The sequence below is a fragment of the Aotus nancymaae genome, unplaced genomic scaffold (assembly GCF_030222135.1).
Source record: "Aotus nancymaae isolate 86718 unplaced genomic scaffold, 86718_ANA_hifiasm-v0.15.2.pri h1tg000022l_1, whole genome shotgun sequence".
NCBI lineage: Eukaryota > Metazoa > Chordata > Mammalia > Primates > Aotidae > Aotus > Aotus nancymaae.
This window is the reverse complement of record NW_026988435.1, coordinates 1,821,592-1,834,254: the sequence shown is the minus strand read 5'-3', so window position 1 is coordinate 1,834,254 and position 12,663 is coordinate 1,821,592. Positions and strand designations below refer to the sequence as shown.

Below are 12,663 nucleotides of genomic sequence, written 5' to 3'. Positions count from 1 at the left end.
TTAAATCATATATGCTTAGCATAGACTATACCACCAGTACAGAAAAAGTACAGATATGTAAGATTTCTGATCACCTTAAGTTCAAAATCACTTTTGCTAACATTAGGGCAACGCTGATGGAGTCGTGTTCCTCTGGTGTATCTACAGAGAGAGGAATGTACATTTTAGCTAGACTGCCCCCTGCTCGCCTCGCAGAAGAAAATTCAATAAAGGAGGCCATATATAAATATATGTTTTTGTAAAATTGAGCTTAGACCCTATTTTTAGTTTACTATTATTTAATTTAATAGTGCATTAACTTAACTGAAGACAGTAAGACAGAAACAAAAACGAAGGAATTCCTGAACTCCCAATCACAGAGACAATTTGCTAAAGGAATCCTCTAAAGGATTAATGTTTAATACATTAATTAATAATGTGTAATACATTACATTAAGGCGAAGGCATTAGGATTCGCGGTGGTTTTCTTTTGTTGTTGGTGGTGGTGGTTTGTTTTTTGAAACAATATAGTTTCTCTCTGATATTGATGGACTTTCAATTTCAAGCGGAATGCTACATTACCAGGATAACCATATGTGAAAAGAACCAGTTTTATTTGTAATCTTGAACATTCTAGTCCGTGAATTTAATTATTTGAAGAAGAGTGCGCAGGCTCCAGTTGGCCGCCGAAAGGGTCCTCGGCGACACAGGATAAGGACGCGCTTCTTTGGGAGCGAACAGATGTGGGGGAGGGAGGGAAGGGACAGGCCGACGTCACTTCCGCCTCCGGCTCTTACAGCGGGTTGGTCGGCTGAGTGACAGTGGAACAGACGGGGACTGGAAAAGTCACTGTCGGTGACATCACCAATAGGGAGACTTCTATGTAGATGAGGCAGCGCAGGGGCTGCTGCTTGGCCACCTGCTGCTTCCCGAAGAAGGACTTTCCATGCTGTGAGAGCGAGTCCAGGACCACTGGTCGGACCTGAGAGTCCCAGCTGTGTGTGACGGCTAGGAGGGCTGGGGGTGCCGTGCCCGGGGCAAGTGACCATGTGTGTAAGGGGTGATCCGTATGAGACTGTGTCGGGGCAGAGGCATGTGAAGTCATACTTACCTGGCAGGGGAGATACCATGATCACGAAGGTGGTTTTCCCAGGGCGAGGCTTATCCATTGCACTCCGGATGTGCTGACCCCTGCGATTTCCCCAAATGTGGGAAACTCGACTGCATAATTTGTGGTAGTGGGGGACTGCGTTCGCGCTTTCCCCTGTACTTTCACGGTTTGCAAAAAACAGACAAGCAACTGCCTGCACTGCGTAAACGCGAAAATTCCACTGCACAAAAAAGCCCCAGGTTTAGTGATGCCCATTCTCGGCATTTTACCAGCCTCTCCCAGGCTGTGTTTTCTGACCCCACATACTTCTGAATTGTAATGTCCTGGTGAATAGAAACTACCAGGCCCAAATTGAAAACACGGGGAGAATGGGGTCGGAGTGGATGCCAGGTGTGGGGAACGTGTGTGTTGGGGGGAAGGCCTGGCCTATGGTGTCTCCTGGTGGCTACCCCGGGAATGGCACTCACAGATCCTCACGTCCGGAGAAGCCTCTGCCATTCCAACCAGGGTGCGGATGCAGAAACCCGCGGCTCCAAACAAAACCGACTACAACGCACAGGATGTCCAATGACTGTTCAGGACACTGCGAGTGAAAGCCGTGTGTCCTATGGACTGATGTAGTTGACTGAAGATGAGCCATTTACTTCTAACCCCAGCAGCAGACATTACCTTGCTCAAATGTAAAATATATGAACCAAAACCAAGAGCAACTTTCAGTGCTTTACTGATGAGCAAACAGGTTTTTAGAATTTTTTTTTTTTTTTTTAATAAAAAGGGTTTCACCATGTTGGCCAGGCTGGTCTTGAACTCCTGACCTCAGGTGATCCGCCCACCTCGGCCCCCCAAAGTGCTGTAGGTGTGAGCCACCATGCCCAGTCAGGTTTTTAGAATGTGCAAGAAATGTCCCTTGATCCGGGACCATCATTGCTAACATACGCTTCTGATTCCTAACGGAGAAGTTTCTGATGCTCAAGGTTTAAAACCTATCACCCAGCCAAATGATACTTTGGTGAAGGTCAGTAATTTGATTAGCCAAATGCTGATCAATCTTGGACTGGGAATTCCAGAGAGTAGTTGAATTATTTTGCCAACATTCAACAAAGTGAGCTGCTTAAATTGAGTTGTGTGCAGCCATGCTAGCAGTCACAGCTGAGGCTGTGACAGCAATCAGTCCAATGACCGCTGCTATCAAGGTAAAGATAAAGTGATGAGTGTGATGTAAAATGTCCTTGGGGATTTGAGTTAAAATGTGAATAGAAGGAAAGGACTCCCATGGATGATGTAATACAACAGGAATCCAAACTCCCTCCCTAGCCCTGACCAGCAATACATTAGAGTTAACAGAAAAGGTAGCGTCTAGACAAGAAAACAATTTGCAATTGTTACAGTCAATAGAGTTGGTGACAAAGGAAACAGAAAAGTTATCAACCAGTGACATATAAGGGGTCTTAACACGACTCTGAATAGGTATTATGTCTTTGGGAGTAAAGTGTGGACGGTGTAGAGTATCACCAGAGCTGTGACCATAAGAGTCCATGGAAACATTCCAAAAGTGAAGTCCACTGAGAGCAGCAGCCAGCTTCCGCAGTTCAGGATGTTCTGGTCCAACAAGAGGGTGAATCACCTTAGGACATTGTGCAATGATGCCAGACTGAGGCCATCTGTAGGGGAGTGGTGAGGTCCATAGGTGAGGAACGTGATGCAGAACTTGATGCAGTGCTGAGTGTGTCATGTCCTCCGGGAAGAGGTGATGATATTTCGGACAGTGTGGGTGTTGTCCAGTGCAATTATGCCAATAAAAATCTTTGGGAGCCCAGTCAACAATGACAGCATTATCAAGGGGGCCCAGTATGGTTCCAATGTGTGCATTGCAGTGGTCGCAGTGAACCAAAGGCAATGACAGGAGTGGGACTGATAAGTGAAGAGAAAATGACACAAACATATACTGGGTCTGGAAAGAAGCATTACTGGCCTCAGGTGCAACCCACATCCATGCGTGGGGACCAATAGGGAGACAACCGGGAGTGGGCCGAAGGCAAAGAGGAGGAAATTTAAATCCAATAGAGGCATTATAAGGGGTGCCTTTTTCATTTTGATGAACAGGTAGGTGGTTGTCATTAGGGACAGGCAGGAAAGCACTATTGTTAGTGTAGATTTCTATGGAAGAGTCCACCCAAGAAACAGAGCGTACCAGTGAGGGAAAGGCATATATGCCCAGTAGGAAAAATTACCAGAGTTGGGAGATACAGAAGCAGTGAAACCCATCAGAATGAAAAGGATAATGAAGCAGCAGTGAGAGTATGGCTGGGAGTAGGTGGAATGTTGCACCGTTCTGTAATATGACAAGCCATATTGACAAGTTGATCAATTTGATTGAAAGTGAGTAGTGGTCAATGAAGCGGGCTTTGATTAACAGGATGGTGTTGAGAAGGGGGAGGAGGGGCAGGAAGGGGAGGAGCGGGAGGAGGGGGGAAACTGCCAAGGTGGCGAGAAGCATGGCAGCCAGAAGCGTTGTGATGAGGGAGATGGACGATATGATCATCCAGAAGTTGGTCCATCGGATTTGGGGCTCTCCTGTGATTTCCACGGGGGCAGCGCTGGGAGCTCATGTTGTTCTTCAGGGATGAGCTTAAGATGCCGTGATGGAATCCAAATGGGATCAGGAGAGTTATCTGTGGAAATACAAGCAAATCCTCAGCCCATAGTTATAAGAGTACATGACGTCCATTTTGCAGTGATGAGTCTCCACCACACTTGTTTCTCTTTATGGGGGTTTTGCTGAACTGCTGTAAAATGTTGTTCCACAGCCGTGTAGGCTTGAGACCTGCTAAGGTTCAGAAAGTTTAGAGTAAACAACACTAGATGCAATCTGGCCTGGGGAGTAGACCACAGTCATCTGGTTTCTGTTGTTTATTTAACCGTTCCTTGAGAGTCCTGTTAGCCCTTTCAATCAGGGCCTGTCCTTGTGAATTACACGGAATGCCGGTGGTATGTTGAATATTCCATTCCTCTAGAAAACGTTGAAATGATTTACTAGCACATCCTGGTCCCTTATCAGTTTTTAGTTTTGCAGGTATGCCCATCACAGCGAAGCATGAGGGCATATGCCTTTTAATCTGGGCAGCTCGTTCCCCTGTTTGTCAGGTACCCATATGAAATGGGAAAATGTGTATATAGAGACATGAACAAAAGAAACGTTTTCAAAGGCAGGATAGTGGGTCACATACATTTGCGATAAGGCATTAGGAGCAAGACCTCTGGGGTTGGTCCCAGCCGGTTGTGAGGGAAGGGAGACAACCTGGCAGGAGGGACAATGACAGACGATCCCCTTTGCCTGTTTCCATGTAATAGCGTACCAGTCCTTAAGACCTGAAGCATTAGCATGAGTTAATTCACGAAAGTTGTGGGCTTCCTGTAGAGCCGTTGCTACAAGGGTGTCTGCCCAGGAATTAGCTGTGGTTAATGGGCCAGGCAAAGAGGTGTGGGCTCTAATGTGTGTAATATAAAAAGGGGAGGTCCTGGACCATACAACTGTTTGTAAGCGTAGGAAGAGTGAGTGAAGCGAATCATCAGACAGAAATTTGACAAAGGCAGTTTCTATGTTATGATTAACATGAACCACATAAGCAGAATCCGAAACAATGTTTAGAGCACCTGGAAAATCTTCCAAGGCTGCAATTACAGCAATTAGTTCTGTTCTTGCTGAAGCAAAACAGCTGTGGTGTGAAAGACCCTTTCCTTGGGGCCAGCGTATACAGCTTTGTTGTTAGAGGAAGCATCAGCAGAAACAGTCACTACTCCCTCTAGGGGGGCATTTCGGGTAACTTTTGGCAATATCCAAGAGGTTAGGTGAAGAAGTTAAAAAAGTTTAACATTGGGGTAATGGTTGCCAAGGACACCCAGGAATCCTGCCAGATTAACCTGCCAGGAAGTGGAATGAACAAAAGCCTGGCGAACTTGTTCTCATGAGAAGTGGACAGCCAACCCGTGTGCTTCTAAGCCTGTTGGACATAATAGCCTATTACGAGCCAGCCCTATGAAGATAGAAAGTTGACTCAAATATACTGATTGCATTCATGTAGCAGCATGAGGCAGAAAGCACCATTCAATAAGGCTGTCATTTTGTGTAATCACCCCCGTAGGGGAGTGCGGGGTAGCAAAAATCAAAACAGTGAAAGGCAAAGAGGTTGAATCCTAAACACCTGAGCCTCTCGGATTCTTTGTTAGAGAGGCTGTGTTTGCTGTGTAGGTTAGATCTCCTCTCAGGGTGGAGAAAATGTTAGAAAGAGCATAGGTAGGGATCCCTAATACTGGATGAATCCAATTTATATAATCAAGGAGTTTTTGGAAGTCATGCAAAGTTTTTAACCCATCTCTCCGCAGTTCCACCAGCTGTGACTTAAATATGCGCTCCTCAAGCCACATTTCTAAATTCTGATAAGGGGTAGACAGCTGGATCATCTCCACTGAAATAGTCAGGTCAGCTGCTGTAATGAGCTCCCTAAGCGTAGAGAATACTGAAACAAGAGTCTCACGTGTAGAAAATTCACACAGAATATCCTCCATATGATGGATCAAATAGCACTGGAGAAACTGGGGACAGCACTTTTCCCACATAGAACTGACAAATTGTGGGGCTATTATTCATGAATGCATAACAGTTCCCACATAGAACTGACAAATTGTGGGGCTATTTATGAAGTTGGCAAGACTTTCCATTGGAATCTCGTAGCCTGGGCAACATTGTTTATGGATGGCACTGTGAAAGCAAATTTATAGCAGTCTCAGGGGGCCAGGGGGATATCAAAGAAGTAATCCTTTAAGTCAATGATGAGCAAAGGCCAGGAGCCTGGTATCATAGAGGGGGAAGGGAGACCAGGCTGTAAACTAGACTGAATGGACAGGGGCACCCACTGACCCTCCCCAGCAACCAGTCTGCTGTAACCGGAATAAGTGGGTTAGTGGCAGCATTGAGGTGGACTCCCCTAGTAACAGCATCCCTCCACCCCGCAAGGAATTGTAAATATTGGGCATGAGAGAGTGCTGACTGTATGAGTGTTTCCCAGTCATAAGGAATGAGTCACTGCCCTTCCCCAATAGCCTTTAAGGAGGCACGAATGAAAAGAATTTGTGCCATACTGTTTTACAGAGTCCTTAAAATCCTTGACGAAAGGAAGTGTGAAACTTTGCTATTTAACTGGATGAACAAGTAGTTGATGAGGGTTAAGAGTGTCGGGTCTAGTAATGACCGAGATAGTCGGTGGCACCTGCTGGGGAGCGACCTGTTGCACTGTCCTCGGAGGCTGATGTGCAGTCTGGGGCTGGGTGGCTGCCTGGGGCTGTAACAGCTGTTGTGGTGGTTCTGCTTCATCAGCGGCTCTTGCACCAACATTGGGAGCTGGAGCTTGTTGTAACGGCGCTGCAGGGGGAGCCGGGGGATTAGCCTGATTATCAGCCACTAGCAATACCTGGGTTCCCTGAATAGGGGGGTGTACTATAACTGGGAATTGCCAAGTTTTTCCAGAGCCCGAGGAAGCTTGGGGCATCATATTTAAATTTTGGGAAAGAACTCTTGACCCTGTGTTAGAGGGGAGATTGCCCACGATTAACAGAGCCATGGTACTAACACCTGATACCATAGGAGAATTCCCCCACTGTAGTAGAAGAATCACCTCCTGCATTCCCAGTCCCAGTTGAGTTTACCTGGGTCATGTGGACAATGACAGGGGCACAGACTGTTGGATTATTCTCAAGTATAGTGTTTCTGGTGCTATTAGTAACTGTGGGTGCATAGTTTCAAGCCATTAGTAGACTAAAAAGAGAGTCAGAGGTCTTGAGGGTGCATAGTTCCACGCCGGTAGATTGAAAAGAAGAGTCACAGTTCACGGGGGCACATAGTTCCACGCCAGTATATTGAAAAGTAGAATCAGAGTCATGGAGGCGCAGAGTTCCACGCTGGGAGATTGAAAGGAAGAGTCAGAGTCACTGGGGCACATAGTTCCACTCCGGTAGATTGAAAAGTAGAGTCAGAGGTCATGGGGTCGCATAGTTCCACACCGGTAGATTGAAAAGTAGAGTCAGAGTCACGGGGGTGCAGAGTTCCACGCCGGTAGATTGAAAAGTAGAGTCAGAGTCACGGGGGTGCAGAGTTCCACGCCGGTAGATTGAAAAGTAGAGTCAGAGTCACGGGGGTGCAGAGTTCCACGCCGGTAGATTGAAAAGTAGAGGCACGTAAAGGAGCAGAGGCAGGACAGGGTGGTGAGAAAGCATATAGTCACACGCTACTCCTTGGGAAAAGGCTGGAAGTGTTTTACACTCTGAGGAAGCAACAGGAGGGGGAGCAGACCATTCAGAGGGTGATGAAGATCAGTGATAAGATCAGAAAAGGGAGGAAATAGCTCAGCAAGCTTGTCTGAAGCAGCCCCTGCCTCAGTAGAATTTTAATAAAAGAAATATAGGCGTCACACTGACAGTTTGTTTGTCCCATTTTAACCCCGAGATTACTGTGAGCATTACAAAAAAAGTCACTCCCACTTTTCTTACCAAACGCGCAGGAATCCAGCACTGACTTACCCGCTGTAGTAGCTCCAATGGCTATGCTAAGCACAGCAATAAGAAACCCACAAGTTGGGCACCAGATGTAGGGCTGATGGCCCCACAGTGTCGTGGGGTGTCCCTTATGCAGTGCTGAGGTGGAGGATCCGAGAAATAAAGAGACAGGACACAGAAGTACAAAGAAAATGCAGCTGGGCTCAGGGGGCGATGCCACCTATGAGTGGAGTCAGGCGAGGCTCTGAATGTCCAGAAGCATGAGTATTTATTGTGCATAGATTAGGGGGCAGGGCAGTGAGTCAAGTCATCTTTAAGGATAGTGATAAGGTCATGAGCAATAAAACAAATGGTCCACCCCCATTAGGTAACCTAGGCTTGGAGGGGGAGAGTGCACAGCAAGGAGTCCATTCCCATTAGGTCATCGAGGAAACAGCCCCGTGCAGTAAGGGGTCCACCCCCGTTAGGTCACCAAGGCATGGAGGTGGGCCGTGCGCAGTGAAGAGGGTGCAGTGTGCAATAACTCTATCTATGCGCAAGCTACTAAGAAGATTTATAGGAAGATGCTTTAAGTCACATAGCAGTGACAGAGTTGTCAGGGTCTACCCCACCTACTGGCAGCTTCCAATGAGTTCTATAGAGGAATTCTTTTCCAGCAGCACAGTAACAAGAGCTTATAAATTTCACAGTCACCAAGGTGTGATTGCCGGTCTGAGGGCAGCCTTCCACAAGAACTGGAGCAAGGTCCTGCAACGCCTTTATCAGGAGTGGCTCTTGCCCCAAGCCTGCCATACAGCGGGTATCTTTACAATACTGAATGTTGCCACCTGGGCCATGGATTCTTGTCCTGGTATAAGTTTTTTTCCCTTAAATCATGCTGTGTACTGTTTGCTCTAGGCATTCCTCTGATTATAAGCTGCAGGCACTCATTCTATGAACTAATAATATGCGATTATATAGAGAGGATTGTATAAAGGGAAATAACAGTAGTGACACTATAAACTGAGATATTCTCCAAGCCCTAATTCTACAAACTAATATAAACCAAGCTCTAATTCTATAAACTAATATATGATCATATAAAGGATTATATAAAAGGAAATAACCGAGTAGTAACACATAAACTGAGATATCTCCAGGTCTTAGTTGTGCCAGGATTCTGCTTAGCTCTCCTTCCTCGGTGCCTGTATGGGGTTACCCACATTGTACTCCTTTTATTCCATCACACTTCTCTATGACTATCCACTCTTCATCTAACCTACTTTAAAGAAAAAAAAAAAAAAACGAAAAAACCCTGAGGCTTAGTTGTTTCCATGGGCCTTCATTTCCTTTGGAACTCGCTCCCATCATGTAAAACTGACATTAAATAACGAGGTATGCTGTTCTCTTGTTAGTCTGTCTTTTGCTGTAAGGGTCTCAGCAGTGAACCTAGGCTGGGTGAGGAAAAGTCATATTTCCTCCTCTATGTGTACAAATGTCTTCCACTTTAAAACTGTACAAATTTTATTGAGGCTGATTTGAAGTAAGAAATGGAATCACTAATCCACTTCAGATGAGTTGAACAGATGAGCTAATAAAGTCCCAGTTCCTCCCAGAGAGAAATAGCATTTTGCTTTGTTTTGTTTTTTGAGACTGATTTTCACTCTTGTTGCCCAGGCTAAAGTGTAATGGTGTGATCTCGGATCACCGCAACCTCCACCTCCTGGGTTCAAGTGATTCTCCCACCTCAGCCTCCCAAGTAACTGGGATTACAGGCATGCACCACCATGCCCAGCTAATTTTGCATCTTTAGTGGAGATGGGGTTTCTCCATGTTGATCAGGCAGGTGTTGAACTCCCCAACTCAGTGATCCTCCCTCCTTGGCCTCTCAAAGTTCTGGGATTACAGGCGTGAACCACCATGCACAGCCAGAGAAACACTTCTATAGCTCATTCCCTGAAGCTCCTTGAGGGCCAAACCTCTGAAGATTGAGGGGCCTTCCTGGGACCTCCCACCCCAGGAGATCACTGCTGGTGAGAGGATTGTCACAATCTCCCTGGGAGTGTGCACGGCCACTGGAAAGTATCACTGCCGTGACTTCAATACAACCATGTTCATCACATCTGCTCTTTCTGTTTGTTTTTTTCAAGACGGAGTCTCACTCTGTCACCTGTGCTATAGTGCAGTGGCACAATCACAGCTCACTGCAACCTCTGCCTCCTTGGCTCAAGTGATTCTTCTGTCTCAGACACCTGAGTAGTTGGGATTACAGGCACACCACCTTGCCGGGCTAATTTTTGTATTTTTAGTAGAGATGGAGTTTCACCATGATGGCCGGGCTAGTCTCGAACTCCTGACCTCAGGTTCTCCACCCACCATGGCCTCCCAAAGTGCTGGGATTACAGGCATGAGCCCCGGCACCTGGCCACATCTGCTCTTTGTGCACTGCTGCAGGAAACGACAAGAGCGAACATGCAAATGAGTAACAGATCCACAGTCCCCGACTGTGCCTGATATGCAAAGTGCCACATGGCAGGCACAGCTGATGAGTGTGTGTGATTACTTATTTAGACCTTACAGGCCAAGGCCACACCATCATCTTCATCTTCCATATGAGAGGACTGAGATGCAGAGATGTTAAGTAAGCTGCTCAGGGTCACTCAGGTCAGATTTCTTTGACAGTCATACTTTTCCTATGTCAGGTTTTTCTCACTGTCACAGTTTTTGCAAGGGCACTTTCATCAGGAGCAGTACAAATGCAGTGGTTCTCAGAATGCCTTCTGGAGCCAGGCTGCCTTCCGTTCAAAGTCCTACTTTCAAATCTCCTTCCCCGGCTAAGTGACCCTGAGCACTGCACTTGCTTCTAACCTCCAACCTGCCCTTGTCTATTCCTGGGCAGAGGCCAGGCTAAATATGGGAGAAATTTACTTTCAACTCTAAGTCTGAAACAAAGATGATAATAGCCCCTTCCTGAGACAAACTCCTCCCTTTCTTGGGCATCAGAGCTCCTTAGTAAAGCTAACAAATTAGCCACAAGATTGAAAATTATGGCTCAGGAGCCATGCAGCCAGAACCCACATGATTCCTAAGCTCCCCAGTAGTGCCTATAGACACCATCATTCACATAAAACCTAAGATTGGTGTTCAAGGTGTTTTTCAGACCCTGCCTTATGATGAACTAGCTGGTGCCACCCAGACAGGTAAACTGGCTCATATGGTCCTGTGGCCCCCACCCAGGGACTGACTAAGTGCAAGAAGACAGAGCCCAACTCCCTGTGATTTCACCCCCAACCCAACCAATCGGTTTTCCCCATTCCCTAGTCCTCTGCAAGCGAAACTATCCTTTAGAAAAACCCTAGTCACTGAATTTGGGGAGAGACAGATTTGCTTAATAATAAACCTCTGTTCTGTTGCTCAGCTGGATCTGCATGCATTAGATTCTTTCTCTATTGAAGGAAGCCTGCTGTTCTCAACTCCATTCACTTTTCTGAGCAATGAGCAAGATAAACTCACCAGTGACATTAATAAAAGAAAAACACAAATGGCACCTATGCTTGAAAAGAAATGTAAGTCTGTGTATTTCTTTTGCAGAAATGCAAAAGGAGGAGGAATGCTATGACAGGCAGTACACTGTTCTAAATATTTTCACGATTCTCCTGCCTCCCACATATCCTTCTTCTCCCAACAACTGTTCCCCAGAAATCTTCACTTTAAACACGATTCCTGCCAGAACTGGGTGTGTCCACCCCTTTACATTTTCCTCTCACCTGCCCCACACCCCTTCCATATCTAATCTGTTCTTTCACTTCCAGGTCATTGAGTTTTTCCATTTAAAAACATAAAAGATACAGAAAGAAGTAGATAACCAGTCATCCATATATCCACCACCTGGAATTAAGTACTATTTGCGTATGTACATATTTTTCTTCCAAACCATTTTAAAGTTACTCAATTTTTTAAAATCATACATGCTTAGCATAGACTATACCACCAGTACAGAAAAAGTACAGATATGTAAGATTTCTGATCACCTTAAGTTCAAAATCACTTTTGCTAACATTAGGGCAACGCTAATGGAGTCGTATTCTTCTGGGATATCTACAGAGAGAGGAATGTATATTTTAGTTAGACTGCCCCCTGCTAACCCTGCAGAAGAAAAATCAATAAAGGAGGCCATATATAAATATATGTTTTTGTAAAATTGAGCTTAGCCTTTATTTTTAGTTTACTATTATTTAATTTAATAGTGCATTAACTTAACTGAAGACAGTAAGACAGAAACAAAAATGAAGGAATTCCTGAACTCCCGATCACAGTTAGAGACAGTTTGCTAAAGGAATCCTCTAAAGGATTAATGTTTAATACATTAATTAATAATGTATAATACATTACGTTAAGGCGAAGGCATTAGGATTCGCGGTGGTTTTCTTTTGTTGGTGGTGGTGGTTTGTTTTTTGAAACAATATGGTTTCTCTCTGATATTGAAGGACTTTCAATTTCAAGTGGAATGCTACATCACCAGGATAACCATATGTGAAAAGAACCAGTTTTCCTTGTAATCCTGAACATTCTAGTCTGCGAATTTAAAGCCATTATTTGAAGAAGGGTGCGCAGGCTCCAGTTGGCCGCCGAAAGGGTCCTCGGCGACACAGGATAAGGACGCGCTTCTTTGGGAGCGAACAGATGTGGGGGAGGGAGGGAAGGGACAGGCCGACGTCACTTCCGCCTCCGGCTCTGACAGCGGGTTGGTCGGCTGAGTGACGGTGGAACAGACGGGGACTGGAAAAGTCACTGCCGGTGACATCACCAATAGGGAGACTTCTATGTAGATGAGGCAGCGCAGGGGCTGCTGCTTGGCCACCTGCTGCTTCCCGAAGAAGGAGTTTCCGTGCTGTGGGAGCGAGTCCAGCACCGCTGGTCGGACCGGAGAGTCCCAGCTGTGCGTCAGGGCTAGGAGGGCTGGGGGTGCCATGTCCGCGGCAAGTGACCATGTATGTAAAGGGTGAGCCGTATGAGGCTGTGTCGGGGCGGAGGCATACGAATTC

At 46.0% G+C, this 12,663-nt stretch overlaps 1 non-coding gene across 1 annotated transcript; it reads left to right on the top strand.

The window, feature by feature from the left end:
• The first annotated feature begins 1,082 nt into the window (after window positions 1–1,082).
• Window positions 1,083–1,246, top strand: LOC135276447 (U1 spliceosomal RNA). Its single transcript, XR_010343988.1, has one exon. It is a non-coding gene; the product is annotated as a U1 spliceosomal RNA (small nuclear RNA).
• The last annotated feature ends 11,417 nt before the right edge of the window (window positions 1,247–12,663 follow it).